This window comes from Notolepis coatsorum (genome assembly GCF_963971535.1).
Source record: "Notolepis coatsorum genome assembly, chromosome: 18".
Taxonomy (NCBI): domain Eukaryota; kingdom Metazoa; phylum Chordata; class Actinopteri; order Aulopiformes; family Paralepididae; genus Notolepis; species Notolepis coatsorum.
Genome location: NC_140182.1, coordinates 13,468,037 through 13,486,463, shown reverse-complemented (window position 1 = coordinate 13,486,463; position 18,427 = coordinate 13,468,037). Strand labels below are relative to the sequence as shown.

General features: G+C 43.4%; 1 protein-coding gene across 5 annotated transcripts in view; it reads right to left on the bottom strand.

Moving 5' to 3' along the window:
* LOC311245225 (uncharacterized protein) overlaps positions 1–4,372 on the bottom strand; it is a 50,850-nt gene extending 46,478 nt beyond the window's left edge. For all 5 annotated transcript variants that reach the window (XM_084335054.1, XM_084335051.1, XM_084335052.1 and 2 more), the window contains exon 1: positions 4,077–4,372. The gene's annotated coding sequence lies outside the window, so the exon portion shown is untranslated. The remainder of the gene's footprint in view (positions 1–4,076) is intronic.
* Positions 4,373–18,427: the final 14,055 nt, after the last annotated feature.

Here is an 18,427-nt window from a genome sequence, read left to right as displayed (position 1 = left end):
AGAATCAAACCATTTCAGATCCACTTCCCTGAAGACATCTACTCGGGTTTCCCTGATTGGCCCATCGGTCAGTCTGTCAGTAGTTGTAAAGGATATCGGCTAGTTAGTCCACAAATAAGTAATGGAACTAGTAGGGCCGCCTCCTAATAGTCAACCAAACCATTCAGGAGCTCCCTGTCAAAATGAGGTCAAAACTATGGCCGGGCTGTATACAAAACACCAGAGGGGTTTCCATTTTGAAACGACTGACGCAGGAAGTGGCGACATGTTTGGAAGACTGGGGAATAATACAACATTGCCATGGAGCCCAAACGCTAAGCTAATGTTAGCCCAGAAACCATGTTTTACAAATACCGCTACTGCTGGGACACTCAATTCTGGGACTGCTGACCAGAGAAACGAGACGCACTGCATTGCCGACTGCTCTGTGATGATAATACAACTTTACCATGGACTTCCAATTGCTAAGCTAACGTCAGCCAAACACTGCCACGCTAATGTTAGTTCTGGATACTGCTCGTTTCCAAGGCTGCCACGGCAATCAACAGTGTACTAGGGAAGCGAGCTGTAACGACGATACTGCCTTTTGGAATGGGTGTGGGGCAAAGCCCCCAAAAAACAGTGATACCCGAAGCGGCAGAGAGTACTTCTGAGATTAATAGCACTGCTACCGACTGACCTGCTCCGCTATCCAGTCAACAGTTCACCTCAACCCCTGTGGCTAATAATGAACAGCCCTGGATTATATATATCACACAATCATCTACAACATGTACTGCAAGTAGCCCAACATTAGCCACTTAGCATGGCTGTCTAACATTAGTCGAATAGTCGTAGCCAAAGTCGATCTCCCATAGCAACCGATCACACTGGTCCCATGAATCTGTTTACATTTGAAAGCTTCCATGTATTATGTGACACTAACTTGACATCTCCTTTCGATTAAAAGACGGCCACGCCCCCTCAGCATGCTGAGAGTTGGCTGTGCTCAGAGGGTGCACCAAAACAGTCATAACAAATCAAATGATGCACCTGACCTGAAGCCGAAAAGAAGTTACTCTATATTTAACCTCCCATAATAAGCTTTTTCTGACTGAACAAAATTGTACTGCCACTTTAATATAAGCGATTCCTCAATATCATAACAATGTCATACCAACAGTATTCCGGATACTTCTCATATCCCAGTTAAGGCCTTAGCTAGGAATCAGGATAAGGTGCATACATGCATTTTTATATCCTGATCACCGATATTCCATATAGCTACACTAAACATTATTGGTTTAGTTTATAAGCACTTTGTAACTGTTTGGAGAAATGCTATATAAATGTTTATTATCATTATCCAAGTAAACAGAATATTGTGAGTAGGGCTGGGCGATAATTAACATTATCGTAGGTTTGGTTTGATTTAACACTTGTGATGAACAGCAATTGGATTATTTATGTTGTGATTTTGCATACTGTTAGCATATTGTGATATATGTCGATATTGGAATAATTTCAGATGGTTCTCGTGATATGAATTTATTTGATATCGCCCAGCCCTAATAGAGGCCTTGCACGGAATGTTTGTGTAGTTGTCCGTCTTCCAGCATGGCTGCCTGTAACATAGCAACCATTGTTGTTTGCATGGCAATGGTAGAGACAACAGTTCCTATGTGCAAAAACAAAAACCTAATAATTTGGTGTCTTATTACTTGTAAACAAGTCACAGTGGAACAGTAATAATATCATGCTTTTCCAGTGTTTAACCTACTCTACCACTAGAGAGAAATTGTGTGGTTACCAATGGTTACAGCCTCAGGCAGCAATGTTGGAAGAACTACACAAACATTCTGTGCAAGGCCTCTATTGTGAGTATTAACATGGAAATGTATCTTAAGGGATATTTCACTTTAGTAGACTTGTCAAGTTTCAACAGTCTTACCTCTATGTAAAGTAATCTACAAGTAAGCTGGCGACCACTGCTGTCCCTGTCGTCTGCTGTCAACACCACCATTCCTCTCAGGTGTCAGTCAGGCTCCTCATTCACTTCCATTCATTTTTGGGACCATGTCTAAATATCATACTTCTGAAGTACAAACAAACTACAGCTGTGAATATTTCAATAAAACAGACAATTCTGAGTCTAAGGAACGTGTTTGTTTTGGCATTTGATGTGCGTTTGTTTACAGATTTATTACCATAAAAAAAAAAGCAGATAGTTAATTTATTGTAGGTTTGCGTGTGGTGTGACTGTGTATCTTTGCCTTGCATAGAATGTTGGAGAGTAGTTACCTACTGCCTTGCTGGAAGAAATATTCTGAACATTCTGTGAGAAGTTGACAGTTGGTCAAACTACATTTTTGACAAGTTCTACTTAAAGTGAATATCGCTTTGAAACAGACTCCATAACCCAACCGTAGGTGGAATGAGGTTTGTCCCAGTATCCCAGATAATATCAGCATATCCCAGGTATGTCTTCCAGCTTCTCATATCTAGGAGACTAGGATACAACCTTATCTGGCTCATTGTGTGAAGTGTGAAGGGGGTGTTTTGCAAATGCACTAATACATGAAACAGAACACTAAAATGTACCAAATAATAAATGGCTATTGGTGTGTATGTTCCGTCAGTGGCACACAACAAAATACCACCTTTTAGGCTCACTATGTTAAACAATAACCCATTATATATACAGGGTTTGTTGCATCTGGCAATCAGAAATAATGAACAGTTAGTTAGCAATGATTAGCAGGAGTTGCTTTGGAGAGACAAGACCTTATTAATAAACATTCACACTCATCCACCAGTTACATGCAAAGTGCAATTAAAAAATAAATATATATTTTAAATCGTATAACAATCTAAATTCAGCAGCAATCAAGACCTCTGACCTGATGTCTTTATTTATTCGATACCATGCAACTCCAACCGAGATAGGAAAACAACACGACATGAATAACGCCAATATATCAGACCGAATTGATTTCCAGCTAACAAACGAAACATAGATGGCAACCTTTAGCCGGCTGTTGTGCTGCGGATATTGTGGTGTTGTACAAAGGCAACAATGTGTGTGTGTGTGTGTGTGTGTGTGTGAGGGGATATGGTGCGTTTGTCTATGTCTGGGTCTTTTAATATGTCATGAATGTGCTCAGTCCTTGTGTCCACCATGACTGTATTGTATGTGCTTTTGTTGTGTTTTTATTCTAATGTTATTTATCTTGATTTTATTCTGTTTTTATTGCTAACCCTTTTTCACACAGGATTTTAGCCTGTGTACCTTCTGACAGGCTGCCAATGGAAATGAGCAGTTTGGCTAAGAATTGGGTGCATTTACATCTGTAAAATGTTGTATTAATGTATGCTGTAAAGTAAACCTAAACCATGGAGCACCAAATGTAGCAGAGGGCTGGAGGGCAGGAGGAGACACAATCTAACAACAGATAGAAGCTAACTGTTGTGTGTGGATGAATGAAACAACAAATGGCCACATTACAAATGGTGCAAAGTAAGCAGCACCATAAAGCAATGACTTTAGACTGTAACGTTAATACTATTTAAAGCGTGTTAAACCGTCTTTACAGAGGAGAGAGAGGGGGGGCTAACGTGCTGCTAGCTTAGCTGGGTGGTTGTCTCTCTGGTTCATTCAGCTGATTATCGCGGGTTGTAGCTTATCAATGAGTTGTTTGCTAGCTAGCCTGGGAGCTAACGTTAGCTAGCGTTGGGGTTTAAACGGTATCGTTGAGAGAAACGCCAACTAGTATTATTAATTATTAGTATTAAAAGGGGACCCGGCTGTTCTCCTAAAACAAGAGCAGGCCTCTCTCTCTGGTAACATTGGGGGCAGAGGCGACTAGAAAGAAGCGTCGGGACACTCCGTCCACAGAACACTAGCTAAGGTTACCAGGCAAGGGGGAGGAAACATGGCGACCAACAAAACAAGAAACCGACTCGATGTTGAGAGAGAGAGAGAAAGTAAACCAGCTTTTCTCTAAACGCCCGGTGCTATCTGTGGCGTCGAAACGCATCGGATTGGATTGTCCCCGTCGTGGTGCATGAGGGAATAATAACATTCGGACCATATTTACCTTTAGTATTTGCAGGAATTCGGTTTATGAAAAGTGTAGCCGCAGCTAGCAGCAGCGCTTGTAGTAGTAAGCAATGGCGATGCGGCCTCGCAGAGCAGCAGTAAATAATAATCCACATTCAAGTCGCTCATCCAACACAACGGGTGTCGCCGCCGCCGCGTCGCTCTCTCGGGCTTGTTATTTTGAGTAAAACCGAGAGTATCCAGGGCGACAGAGTAGGTTCTTTAAAGGCGAATCTATTAGCAACAGCATGGATATTTAGCAACGCGGCTAAACGATAATAACAACCGTGTTTGTAGTTGGTGGTTACGTGCTGCCGCTGTCCCAGCCGAGCTGCTGCTGCTCTCCCCCAACAACAACGCGGCGGTGCGGCCCGTGAAGGCAGCATGACGTGATCACGTTCTTCCGACATCAGGAAGTCTGCTGCTTAGTGCTACTGCTCACTACTATCATTACCTCATTTACATATAGACACTCTTTTACTGATGCAGTGTGCTGCTTATTGTTCACATTGGGGGAGATTCAACTTGAGAATACCTTGCGATTTTTCCACCGCAAACTTTTTAAAGTTTCGTAGGAAGTTTTGGAGAGTTGTTTGACGCAACCGTCTACAGGGCTCAAAACATACGCTAGGGGGCACAGTCTCTACATATAAATAGCTGCACAGTGCACTGCACCCCCCCCCCCCCCATGGTCATATAATTCTTCAGCACTAGTTCAAGTTTCTTTTCAAGTTTATTTTATTAGTTGTCATACAGAAATACAGAATACTTTTTGTGTATGAAATGCTTCTTTCTGTTTTGCTCCTGAGAGTGAATGAATGAAAACTTTATTTAACAGGTTGCAGAATGGGTACAATACAGTAGGCCTACTACGGCTCGATACACACAATTGTTAAGGTGATGCAGACCAGAGAAAGACGTTTGTCTTGTTTACATCAGGGTCCCCCATTTTCAATTCATAGTGTGCTAGATGAAATAGATAATTATAAAATAAAACAAATAAGTTTAAAATAGAAAGTCAGTAGTCTAGTAGCCACTGGCCAGTCTTTAGTGTAGTTGTACAAGAAGGTCAAATGCTGAAGTAGACCTCAGCATTCCATGGCGGATGAGGGGGGTGGGGTAGTTGTACCATATCATGGCAGGTTGAAAATACCCAACCGGCAGCTTTGTATATAGGTTAATTTCCATCATTGTTCATAGAACTCATCAGAATGACGACACAGGATTAATATTGGTAAGTTACAAAAATTACAAAACATCCTGGGTGACTCTATCCCTACTACTATAGGGTGCCCTTGTATCCAAGAAATTACCTTGCACAATCTTCTCAAGGCCAGATTGGCACACTTCTCCTCGATGGCCACACGGTAGCGCTGCATTCTAACAAAAAAAATGAAAACATTTCACAACTGAACTTCTCCCTTTATGAACCAGGAATGGGTGTACTTACTGTAATGTCACTGTGGTTTGATTGAAATTGGTGCTTTACATCCTTCCTTCTTTTGTTTGATAGTATTGTGATCGTTTATTAAACTCCTCCCCTTACAATAAATAACTACAGTTACTGTAAGGTTCTACTGCAGTTTTTCTCTAGTCTCTGTACTAATGAGTTGCAGCACTGATGCAGTAGTAGTACAGTGTGATATTTCCATCCGTCCAAAATATTGCGCTCTACTGCATCATTACGGCAACTCATTAGTACTGCAGTACATTTTTACTTAAAAAATGCAGTTAAGGGGTCATTCAGACCCTTTGTGTTAGGTGCATAGCTAGATGCATAATGGCCAAGTTGACTAGAGTGGTATTCGTGCAATGATGTTGCTGCATCATATAGACCAAGAACCTATCAGCAAGCTATCCTATTATCTGCAATATCCAATCAACAAAAACCTGGACTTTTCTTCCTTCCTCGCCTCTGTCCCAGTGAGTGTGTGAGTGAGGTTAATTAAAGAAACAATCATCAGGATCATCTCATGCTCTTTGTAGCTAAACAAAAACAGTATTTACACTCAAATTAGTGTAAAAAATACAATTCTGCTTGCGTTCTTTGTGCATATTAATTTAAGTGTCGCTAACAAATATCAAATCAAACCTACGCCCCTGGGAATTAGCACAATGTACCACAATAGCAGCTAACTAAGTGCCTCAGTGTCCTATGATCCAAATGCCACCTGCTTTACAAAGAACCACTATATCATTGTTTTGACCTGAGAGGACATCAAAATAAGGGCCCCCACATAATCTCTGATTCTGGGTAGTGCACAGTGTTCCCTTGTGCGTGTTGTGTTGTGGCCTGCCTTTGCCTGTGCCGATATGTTGCAGGTGGTCAATTCAGCAGAGGCCTTGCGGGGCATACCAATGCCAGGCACATTCTTGTTCGGCATTCCTTCCTTTACCAAGAACGTTAGCAGATTAACAAATCTTTTCAATGATGCTTTGCTGAGCTGGAAATAGAAAACATTGGCCATTCATTTCAAAGGACAGGCAAGCAAGCAAATGCCAATTGCTATAGAGACCCTAAGTTTGTTTGTCGGTCTCTAAACGACGAAAGCATCGGGTTTTTATTAGAGAATGGAAAAAGGCTACCGGAACAATGCTCGTTCTAAAAGGGGATGGGTTTGGTTCGCTGACGTCGCTACGCCACTGTTTTTCCTCCAGCTTGTGGTGAGAGTAGTATCTTTAGAAGACATGTGGTCCAAAAAAAACTCTTGACGGATGGATGAAAGCTGTTGTCATGAGGGTGTGTGAGTGTCAGGTTGGGGACAGTGTACTGTGAGATGACCTTCTCATCCCTGAAACAAACTATGGAATGCACGCCAAACTTCAACGTGAGCTCTCTTACACCCAAATGAGATTTATATATTTATTTTTTTATTATTATATATATATTTATTTTTTATTTTTGTCCTTTATTTATATACTGGTAAAGTAGTATGAGACCCAGCACTCTTTTTCATGAGTGACCTGTTTACAATAGACTTGTAAAAAAAAACACACACACACACATTGGAAAAAACAAGTACAGTTCCAGCAAAAAATCAGTACAAACAACATCTATCAGAGTTCAAAACTATATTATTATGAATAATTATAATAATAATAATCCAGTAGTAGATGATTGTAATGTTCTTGGTGGCACATAGTTGACAAGAAAATTGGCAATGTAGCTTGGCCCTGTTCCATTTAGTGCTTTGGAGAAGGACCATAAAATCAATTCTAAATGTTACCGGAAGCCAGTACAGAGTAGCTACTGTAACACTGGATTGATGTGGTCTCTCCTCTTAGTTCTTGTTAACCCCTAATTGCTCCCGATGAGCAGGTCGGCAGCACCTTGCTTGGTCGCCTCCGCCGTCGGTGTGTGAACGTGTGAGTCAATGGGTGAATGTGAGGCATAAGTTGTAAAAACGCTTTGGATAAAAGCGCTATATAAATGCAGTCCATTTACCGTTTACCATATGCATTCACCCAACCTCGGTGCCCCGATGGTTTGCTGATAACAAACTATCATTACACATGGGCAAAACAGAGTCCATTCTCTTCGGTTCAAATAACAAACTCAGCAAGACCGACGGCTTCTCAGTTACAGTGGGTGACAATATTGTCACAAGGAAAGATGAAATTACCTACCTGGGTTCCATCCTAGAGGCAAATCTTTCCTGTGACAAAATGGCATCCAATGTAATAAAAAAAGTCAACCAACAAACTCGATTCTTGTACCGGATCTCCTCTCTGGTAAACAAGAATACCCTGAAGACTCTGGCAGGAGCACTCATTCAAGGGTACTACGACTATGCTTGCACCTCATGGTACCAAATCACCTCAATGGCGCTAAAAACAAAATTACAAACATCTCAAAACAAACTGGTCAGACTACTGCTTGACCTTACTCCTAGAACCCACCTCACCCCTGCCCACTTTGACAACCTAGGATGGCTTAGAGTAGACGACAGAGTACAGCAACTTGCAATGGGCCTGGTCTACAAGATACACTACACGACCAAGGTACCCATGTACATGTCAAAATACTTCCCAAAGGTCAGTGAATACCACGATCACAACACCAGAGGGAGCTCCACAAATCATGTTAAACCCAGATTCGGCTCAAACAAGGGACTAAACACGTTTCGCAATTATGCCACATCAATGTGGAACGCCCTACCCAAAGCTGTAAAGGAATGTGAATCACTAACCACTTTCAAAACCACTCTCAAAGAACACCTACGGGAGATTGCAATTCGAAACTGGCCCCTGTAAATGTCCCAACCCAACCCCCTCCAATGTACAGTAAATGGTTTTGTCAATATTTCAATGTACAGTTTTGCTTGTACAGTTGTACAGTGTCCCCCACCCACCCCACGTGTTTAGTCCCTTGTTTGAGCCGAATCTGGGTTTAACATGATTTGTTGAGCTTCCTCTGGTGTTGTGGTCGTGGTATTCACTGACCTTTGGGAAGTATTTTGACATGTACATGGGTACCTTAGTCGTATAGTGTACATCAGGGGACCCTGATGTAAACAAGATGAAAGTCTTTCTCTGGTCTGCATCCCCTTAACAATTGTATGTATTGAGCTGTACTGTACCCATTCTGCAATCTGTTAATAAAGTTTTCAATCAATCAATCAATAAATCCTGACATTGGGTCCCGCTCTGAGCCCAGTGGGAAATGCTGATGTCCCCACTTAAGCCACTAGATGGCACTGTGACTTTTCAGGGGTCTAGAGATGTGTGCTGAGAGAATGAATAGACCTCTCACAGGTGATGTATTTCCGGCTGCTCCCAGCTCTGCTGTATCTCCTGCAGCTATAGACCAGAGACTACAGCAAGAAGCGATGGAGGTTCCCATCGCGACCAACAGCATCAACAACGCAACCTGTGGCTACATCTACTGCGCGGACGGCAACGCTTCCCCAATGACGCCGCAGCAGACGAGCACACGTGAGGCAGTGACGAGAGGAGGTGAACCGAGGGTCGAAACCATGACGACCATCTCGACGCGGGATGTAAACATCTCGACGCCCGATAGCCGGCTAGCTAGCAGAGCTAACAACAAAAACAACCAGGAACGAGTCCTTTGTTGTCCCAGCACGGCGCGGGACCCGACACCCCCCTCCCCCCTTCTTTGTTGTTCCAACACGGCGCGGGACCCGACACCCCCCCCCCCCCTTCCCACCCACAACAACACAGAGGAACAGATCACAAACGGACAATACTTCGAACCTGCCAACATAAATGAAATAACCAACGCCAATGGACTGAACATTTTTCACATTAACATTAACAGCTTAAAAAACAAATTGGATGAAATCAAGCAAATATTCATAAATGGTAAGGCAAACATACTGTGCTTCTCAGAAACTAAGCTCGACGATTCTGTAAAAGATCCAGAGATAGAGATTGAGAACTACTCAATAATCAGGAATGATAGGAACAAACATGGAGGTGGTGTCTGTATGTACATACACAAGGACACCAAATTCATCAACAGAAATGACCTGAATCATAAATCAATTGAAACTGTATGGGTGGAAATCCTATTCGAAAGGGCGAAATCCCTACTGGTTGGCACAGTCTACAGGCCGCCAGATCATAGTGGCTTTTATGATACAATGGATGGGTGTTTAGCTGGAGTTGAGGATGTAGACAAAATTCTTATTGGAGACTGGAACACGGATATGCAACGAAAAGATGCACCCGTCTTCAAGGCCTTCAGTAGGTTTTGTGATCTGCATGGCCTCAGCCAGCTAATCACCCAACCCACACGTGTATGTGAATCAACTCAGACTACCATTGACCTCATTCTGACCTCCGACAAGTCCAAGATCTCAAATAAAGGGGTTATAGCATGTGGGTTAAGTGATCATTATATGATATTCTGTACCCGAAAAAAACTAAAACAAAAGGCTGGCTGCCACAAAACAGTCACATCTAGAGACCTCAAAACCTACTCTAGCGAGGCCTTCAACCTTGAACTGGAGAGTCTGGACTGGTCAGATGAACTCAATGGTACACTGGTTGACGAAACATGGCTTGGTTTCAAAACCAAATTCTCAGCAATACTAAACGACATGGCCCCCCTAAGAACCACCAGGGTAAAAAATCGCGCTGAGCCGTGGATGCACTCCGAAATACTGGCCGCTATGAAAACCAGAGACAAAAAATGCTCTGAGTTTCGTAAAAGTCAGTCAAAGCTTACTAAAAGCACGAGCAGTGAACTCCAAGCCCACGTGACTGAACTCAAACTAGAAAGAAACAGACTAAGAAACGACGTAAACTCCATGATCAAAACTGCAAAAAAGAATTTCATCAATGACAAAACTGAGGAAAACAAAAACAAACCACGTGAACTTTGGAAATTACTCAATAATCAACTAGGATGCAGTAAAAAACTTAAAACCAGATTCTCAAACATAAACATAAAAACTGACAACACGCTCATCACAGACAAGCTGGATGTAGCCAATTACTTAAACATTTTCTTCACAAACATAGCCACAACACTGGTAAACAAACTACCCTCCCACTCAGGGCTTTATGGGGTAGAACACATAGTAGCTTTCTACAAAAACCTAGGGGTCCGCAAGGACGACTTCAAGCTGGAAATGGTAACAACAGATGAGGTACTCAATAAACTGAGCGCCCTCCAACCTAACAAGGCCACTGGCCATGACAACATCCCCTCCAAATTCCTCAGAGACTCAGCAGCCGCCATCACACCAATCATCACACACATAATAAACCTCTCCATAAAACAGGGACACGTCCCCAAGGACTTCAAAATTGCGAGGGTGACCCCTCTGCACAAAAAGGGCAGCAAATTAGACCCAGGCAACTACCGCCCTGTTTCTATTCTCACCTCCATCTCGAAAGTCATGGAAAAAATAGTCTACGAACAGGTCGAAAAGTACCTAGCGGAAAAAAATCGAATCTACGAATTCCAATCTGGCTTCAGAACATCCCACTCCACTGACACATGCCTTCTCTATTTGAATGACCACATCAAACAAGAGGTGGACGCAGGCAAATACTGCGGCATGGTCATGCTGGACCTACAAAAGGCCTTTGACACGGTCAATCACTCCATTCTGATTGACAAGCTAAAAGCAATTGGTTTTGATAGTCTATCAGTGAGCTGGATGCAATCCTACCTTGAGGGGAGGGAACAGATGGTGGAGGTAAACGGTACCCTATCCCCCCCCCTCACAGTGAGCTGTGGTGTTCCACAAGGAAGCATACTAGGACCGCTACTGTTCCTAATTTATGCAAATGACATGTCGTCAGCTTGTGACTGCAACTTGTTCCTGTTTGCGGACGACTCAGCCCTGCTGGTCTCTGACAAGAACAAGTTACAGGTTGAAAAAACCCTCAGCTCGGAACTAGGCAGAATCTGCATATGGCTCGCTGATAACAAACTATCATTACACATGGGCAAAACAGAGTCCATTCTCTTCGGTTCAAATAACAAACTCAGCAAGACCGACGGCTTCTCAGTTACAGTGGGTGACAATATTGTCACAAGGAAAGATGAAATTACCTACCTGGGTTCCATCCTAGAGGCAAATCTTTCCTGTGACAAAATGGCATCCAATGTAATAAAAAAAGTCAACCAACAAACTCGATTCTTGTACCGGATCTCCTCTCTGGTAAACAAGAATACCCTGAAGACTCTGGCAGGAGCACTCATTCAAGGGTACTACGACTATGCTTGCACCTCATGGTACCAAATCACCTCAATGGCGCTAAAAACAAAATTACAAACATCTCAAAACAAACTGGTCAGACTACTGCTTGACCTTACTCCTAGAACCCACCTCACCCCTGCCCACTTTGACAACCTAGGATGGCTTAGAGTAGACGACAGAGTACAGCAACTTGCAATGGGCCTGGTCTACAAGATACACTACACGACCAAGGTACCCATGTACATGTCAAAATACTTCCCAAAGGTCAGTGAATACCACGATCACAACACCAGAGGGAGCTCCACAAATCATGTTAAACCCAGATTCGGCTCAAACAAGGGACTAAACACGTTTCGCAATTATGCCACATCAATGTGGAACGCCCTACCCAAAGCTGTAAAGGAATGTGAATCACTAACCACTTTCAAAACCACTCTCAAAGAACACCTACGGGAGATTGCAATTCGAAACTGGCCCCTGTAAATGTCCCAACCCAACCCCCTCCAATGTACAGTAAATGGTTTTGTCAATATTTCAATGTACAGTTTTGCTTGTACAGTTGTACAGTGTCCCCCACCCACCCCACGTATTTAGTCCCTTGTTTGAGCCGAATCTGGGTTTAACATGATTTGTTGAGCTTCCTCTGGTGTTGTGGTCGTGGTATTCACTGACCTTTGGGAAGTATTTTGACATGTACATGGGTACCTTAGTCGTATAGTGTACATCAGGGGACCCTGATGTAAACAAGATGAAAGTCTTTCTCTGGTCTGCATCCCCTTAACAATTGTATGTATTGAGCTGTACTGTACCCATTCTGCAATCTGTTAATAAAGTTTTCAATCAATCAATCAATAAATCCTGACATTGGGTCCCGCTCTGAGCCCAGTGGGAAATGCTGATGTCCCCACTTAAGCCACTAGATGGCACTGTGACTTTTCAGGGGTCTAGAGATGTGTGCTGAGAGAATGAATAGACCTCTCACAGGTGATGTATTTCCGGCTGCTCCCAGCTCTGCTGTATCTCCTGCAGCTATAGACTATAGACTACTGCACTAGTGCACTTCCGTGTTACATTGAGCGGAGCTCATGGGAGAGAGAGTGGGGGGAGAAAATGAATGTGGATGAGGTGGTTGTAGCTATGGGCCTATGGCTGTGGGGGTACTGGAGACATTATCCAATAAACGTTTATACGCCTGAGTCTCCTGAACACGGAGAGTCGATCTGCACTTTCTCGGCCGAGCTATAGTCACTTTTTCGCACCTATTCCCGAACTCCGCATGCGCAGATTGCCCACGGAGTCTCTCTGGATTGTCCAGAGATCTAGGTTTATCAATCTGCGCATGTGGAGTTTGGGAGTAGGTGCGAAAAAGTGACTATAGCTCGGCTGCTCTCTCTCCCATGATTTCAGAATACCGGAAGTGTTGCGGTGGTCTATATGTAACGGAGGTCCGTAAGTATATCCACAGTCACGATGGACTTCAAGTGTTGTGAAGTGACTGTCAGCACGTAGCGGTACTGCAAGTAAAACTCATCCACCCATGAAAGGCATGCAGACACGTTACCAAAAAGTGAATTCACCTCTTGGTATAGTGGTCTGCGATGTCACCCGCGGCATGGGGGACCGGGGTTCGAGACTCACTCGGGGCAATCCCTTCACAGGGGTCGAACTTTAACACAACGCAGAGATGGCAATACGAGACCGGCTACAGTGGTGCCATGACCCGGATGCCCTGGGTGGAGTGAGTTTAGGGGGGTGAGTGTAACGGAGGTCCGTGAGTCCACAGTCACGATGGACTTCAAGTGTTGTGAAGTGACTAGGGGTGTAACGATGCGACCTCACAACGATAAAAAAAAAACGATTACGATTCTTCAGGCAACGATTCAATGCATCATGAAATCTCTTAATTTGACCACGATTCGATTCGATTCGATTAATTTTCTATCAGTTAATTCCCCCAAAAATTTGAATACAATGGAAGCGGACAGTGCCGGTTAGCCTAGGCATTGTCCAACTAACACCTCTCCCGAAGGCTAACCGGCACTGTCCGCTTCCATTCACTGTGCTAAGCTAGGCTAACGTGCAGCCAGATAGCCTTCTACTGAACGCACAGAGAGGAAACTGGTATCTATCTTCTTGTCTCTCTCTGGATTTCCAAAAATGTTGTGTTGAGATAAGAGACTCTGTATGGGACTGTTAGTGACTGTCCAACTGTACATATGACTGTTTACACTAGTGACTGTTTATCTGTGTAGACAAATTGTCTCCATCAGTGGTTGCTTTGGTGCATGTATATCTATCCCCACTGGAGGGCGCTCTGGGCGTAGCCACTCAGGTATTCTACCTTACAGGGACTATAAAAGAGGCGGTGCCCGCCCCTATCTTTCTCTTCTTCAACGTCTCTCAAAGAGAGAACAGTGTTGTACAACTACTGCTTATGTGTGAATAAAAGAAGCCAAGCCAGATAGAATCCATGCCTCTTGACCACATTATTGACGCCCTAAAGCCAGTTCTGTTAACATGTTGGCGTGTTCCTTTAAGTTACTTGATGTCAGTTACTCCATACTTTATGCCTAGACCGGGCAGAAGGAATTTAGCATGTTTGTTTGTCTGTCATGACCCCCCCCCCCCCCCCTCATGAACTGCACAATCAGCTCGGCGCTCGCGGGGGAAAAGCTTTTATGACGAATCGCCAGATGAAAGAAAACTGCTGCATGTGTCTCATTTCAGCTCTTTTTTAAAAGGCTTCACGCTCAATTGGCTGAATCCTGCCGATTATAAAAAGCAAAGTGATGTTGACGTGCGAGTCAGGGTTTTTTTTAAGATCTAAGCTCTTTACGTCCAGCCTTTCTTTGATCAACAGGTGTACAGATGGCTTGTTTTCCTGATGGGGGGAACCCGCAGAGATTGATAGGATCTCAGCGGTGTCCCAGTCAGTGCTTCAGGCTCCCATACTTTGCGAGTTCACTCAATAAATTCTCCATTTTGATCAAGAGAACGCAGCCTGTTTCATCCGTGGAGCTGCATGTAATTACTCAAAACGTAGCAGCCATCAATATAATAAAGTACTTTCCCCCACTTCAAATCAGTTCATTGCCATGCAGTAGTCATTAAGTGTACCGCTTACAGCATCCAGTTTAAGAGACAAGCTTGCATTCTACTCTCCCCAGGTCTCCTCTTTTATTGTCTCATGTTTACCAAATACAGAGAGAGGAAAGCAACTGATTTTGGGTTAGGATCATTTCTGGACTTTTCCAACAACAACCAGTATTAAATAAAAGAGTGCTTTTCAACTGTGCTTTCATCCCTGTAATCTTTGCAACTCAATTTCCGGGCCAATATTGATTCATCTGTTTCTTCCCGAAGGGAGTAATAAATACTGTGTGTTGAAAACATATTTTTCTTCCTCTTCTTTTTTTCAAGAAACTAAATGCCGTATATTTTTGGCAGAATGTAGCATGCCCTCCCACACGATAACCTGACCCCTCAGTGGGAACTCGCTCTTGCCAAGATTTGATAGTTTTCATCTTTAGATAATATAGCAGCCCTTGTCTTTGTTTAGAGTGAACACTGCTCTACTGCCACAAGAAATTGTGTTATTTGTTGTTTTATCCTTTGTTTCAGCGTTTGCTTACGTTTCCCATTCTTTGACTTCAAAAGGGCTGAAGTAAACAAACGGAGACACTTCCGACAAGATAAGCCGTCATATGGTGGCTAGGTGGTGCAATGGGCAACCACCAATGCAGGAGACGCTGGGTTCGAGCCCAGCTCTCCGCATTGCTATCAGCTTGGCTGGTCGTTCATACTAATACAATTGGCAGTATTAGGGGGTGGGAAGCTGATGGGTGGGGATCGGACGTTGTGGACAGCGACTCCTACAGGTCGGTTGGTGCGCCTGCGCAGCAGAATCAGGAAGCGACGGGGCGGCGTGCCCTCCCACGCAGACCCCCGACGCTGAGAGATCGCGCTGTGCAGGTGAAAAGATGCGACGGCTGCTTCCTCGAGTACCGGAGGGGACACGTGATGTAAGGCTTCGTCCACATTGCAGCCGGCTTGTGGGAGGCATGGCCTAACAGCGTTCGAGACAGGGGAGGGTAGAATTGGATGATACGAAATTGGGATGGGAGAAAAATAGAAAATGGGAGAAAAAGTAGATACAAAAAAAGATAAGCCGTCATATAAGGTAATTTACTTACCATCCATGGTGTGACTTACAGCCTTTTTGATGCTTAAAGGAACACGCCAACATTTTGGCTAATTCGCTTATCGTCTTCTCCAGAGAGAGCGACAAGAAGATAGATACCAGTTTCCTCTCTGTGCGTTCAGTAGGACTGCACATTAGCCTAGCTTAGCACAATGAATGGAAGCGGACATGTACGGGTAGCCTACGCATTGTCCAACTAACATCTCTCCCGAAGGCTACCCGCACATGTCTGCTTCCATTCATTGTGCTAAGCTAGGCTAACATGCAGCCAGATAGCTTTCTACTGAACACACAGAGGAAACTGGTATCCATCTTCTTGTCTCTCTCTGGAGAAGACGATAAGCAAATTTCCCAAAATATTGGCGTGTTCTTTTAACACAGAGACGTTGGCTCTACGGCACAGAATTCCTAAACGAATTCATTAGCTGCTCTCAAAGCAGTGAATGAACCGTGAATGTGAGGTACACCTGGCCCTGAGCTGTCAGCCACCTGCAGACTACATTCCTTCCGTGGACATGTTACTGCAGTATTCCTGCCCTTGACTTATTCCAAAAGCCTGGAGGAACACTATCGCATTTTTTATTATAGCTTTGACAGCCTCATTTCCTGCAAACCTCGAATGAGAGTTTCGAGCATTGCCCAAACACGCTCCCAATGCCACAGTTTCATTATTCTATTCTACTAGTTTTTTGCGTGCTTGAAACATCCTATTCAATCCATTTCCCATTCATACACGAGTTGGGAAGAGATGCCTCTTCCTGCCTGTTTCGGGTTCTTTGGCTGTAGATTGTGCCGTGGGTGTCTTTGGCACCATCAACCCCCCCCCCCCCCCACACACACACACACACATACACACACACACTGTCCTAACTACACTCACATGCATGCTCATTCGCTCTCACTCACAGGAAGCAAAGTGCCAAAAGGAAAACGATTGGCTGTTATGCAACCGTTCTGCTACCCGGACCCTGTGGGCACTGAGTGGACAGACACCCTCTCACTTGTCCTCATACATAGATGATCGATGACAACAGTACAAAAAAAACTCATACCGCGCAGGAATGAAAAAAAGAAGAAGAAAAATAATGACTTCCCATCCGGCGAGCATAAATAGCTAGTTTAATAGACTAATGTGCTTTGTATTTTTAAGTGAGTGTTTGTCTTCTGCCTTGGCCTACATATTGAGTACACCACTAAAGAGAGGACACCAGGCAGAAGTAGGCATTCGAAATTAAATGTTGTGAGTCATCAGTGGCTTCCACTCTTAAGCCCTTAGACTCTGTATATCACTCAGCCATTAGATGTATCACTGGTGATAGTTAAGGTGTTCCCCATTGTGTCCAGTATAATAGGGTTGGATGGTCCCTCCCTATAGAAGAGAGGCGAGAGCTGCAATGGCATCTGTTTCTATTAGGGGTGGGACTCTATTAAAAAAAGCAAAATTTTTCAATTCAAATTAATTTTGGTATACGAGTGAATCAATGAATATACATTATACATACGTTTAAGCAGCAAAATCCTGTATTAGCTACTACACAGACCAACAGATCAATGCAATTTTTAACAAAGTGCAGCAATTTTAGGAATAATATATATATATATAGCGCAAAGGACCTTTTGTAAACTCAAGCACTTTCGAGGTAAAAGTAAACCGCAGTACTTAAGTACATTACAGAAGAGTTGACCATTGAAAAATTTGTAATTTGAATTTCTTCTTATTTAAAAATGTTTTATGAACAAACCAGACTAAGGAAAAAAGTTATTTGCGATTTATTGTACTTTATACTTATAGCACATGTATGAGTCTGGTCGCCTTTGAAAGGTAACATTCTTACCCAATAAAGAAAAATCATCATGCGCTTAAATGCATCAAAGTCCCAGCCCTAGTTTCTATATGAAGCCATAATTGGAGATTTTGCCCAATTGATCTCACTTCTCTGCTGGAATGCCTATAGGACATGATCCAATGATTGGCTCCCACACTTACAACACGTGGACATCTGCTTCTGTGCTCCTGACTCCAGTGTTGTAGTCGAGTCTCGAGTCCCCAGTGTTCGAGTCTGTGAGTCACCAAAGAAGAGCCAGAGTCAAGTCCCCATTACCCTAGTCCAAGTCATCAAGGTTGAGTAGTGCACTCCACTCTCGCAGTCAAAGAGCTGACATACAAATATAAAAAGGTCTACATTAAACATAAATGACACAGCGGTCACCATTTCAAAGGGAGTTTATTTACTTTGTGACACAATAGCCAACAAAATGCACTAGCCATCAATATCTTATGCCAAAAAAGTATTATAACAAAATAACTGTATTTATCAATTAACAAGTCAGAGTCCTCGTCTGCACCTTCAGAGTCCGAATGCAGTCAAGGCTCGAGTCCAAGTCAGAGTCATCAGTGCTCAAATCCAAGTCGAGTCACGAGTCCTGGACTCGAGTACTACAACACTGCTCCTGACACGTGGAACATCA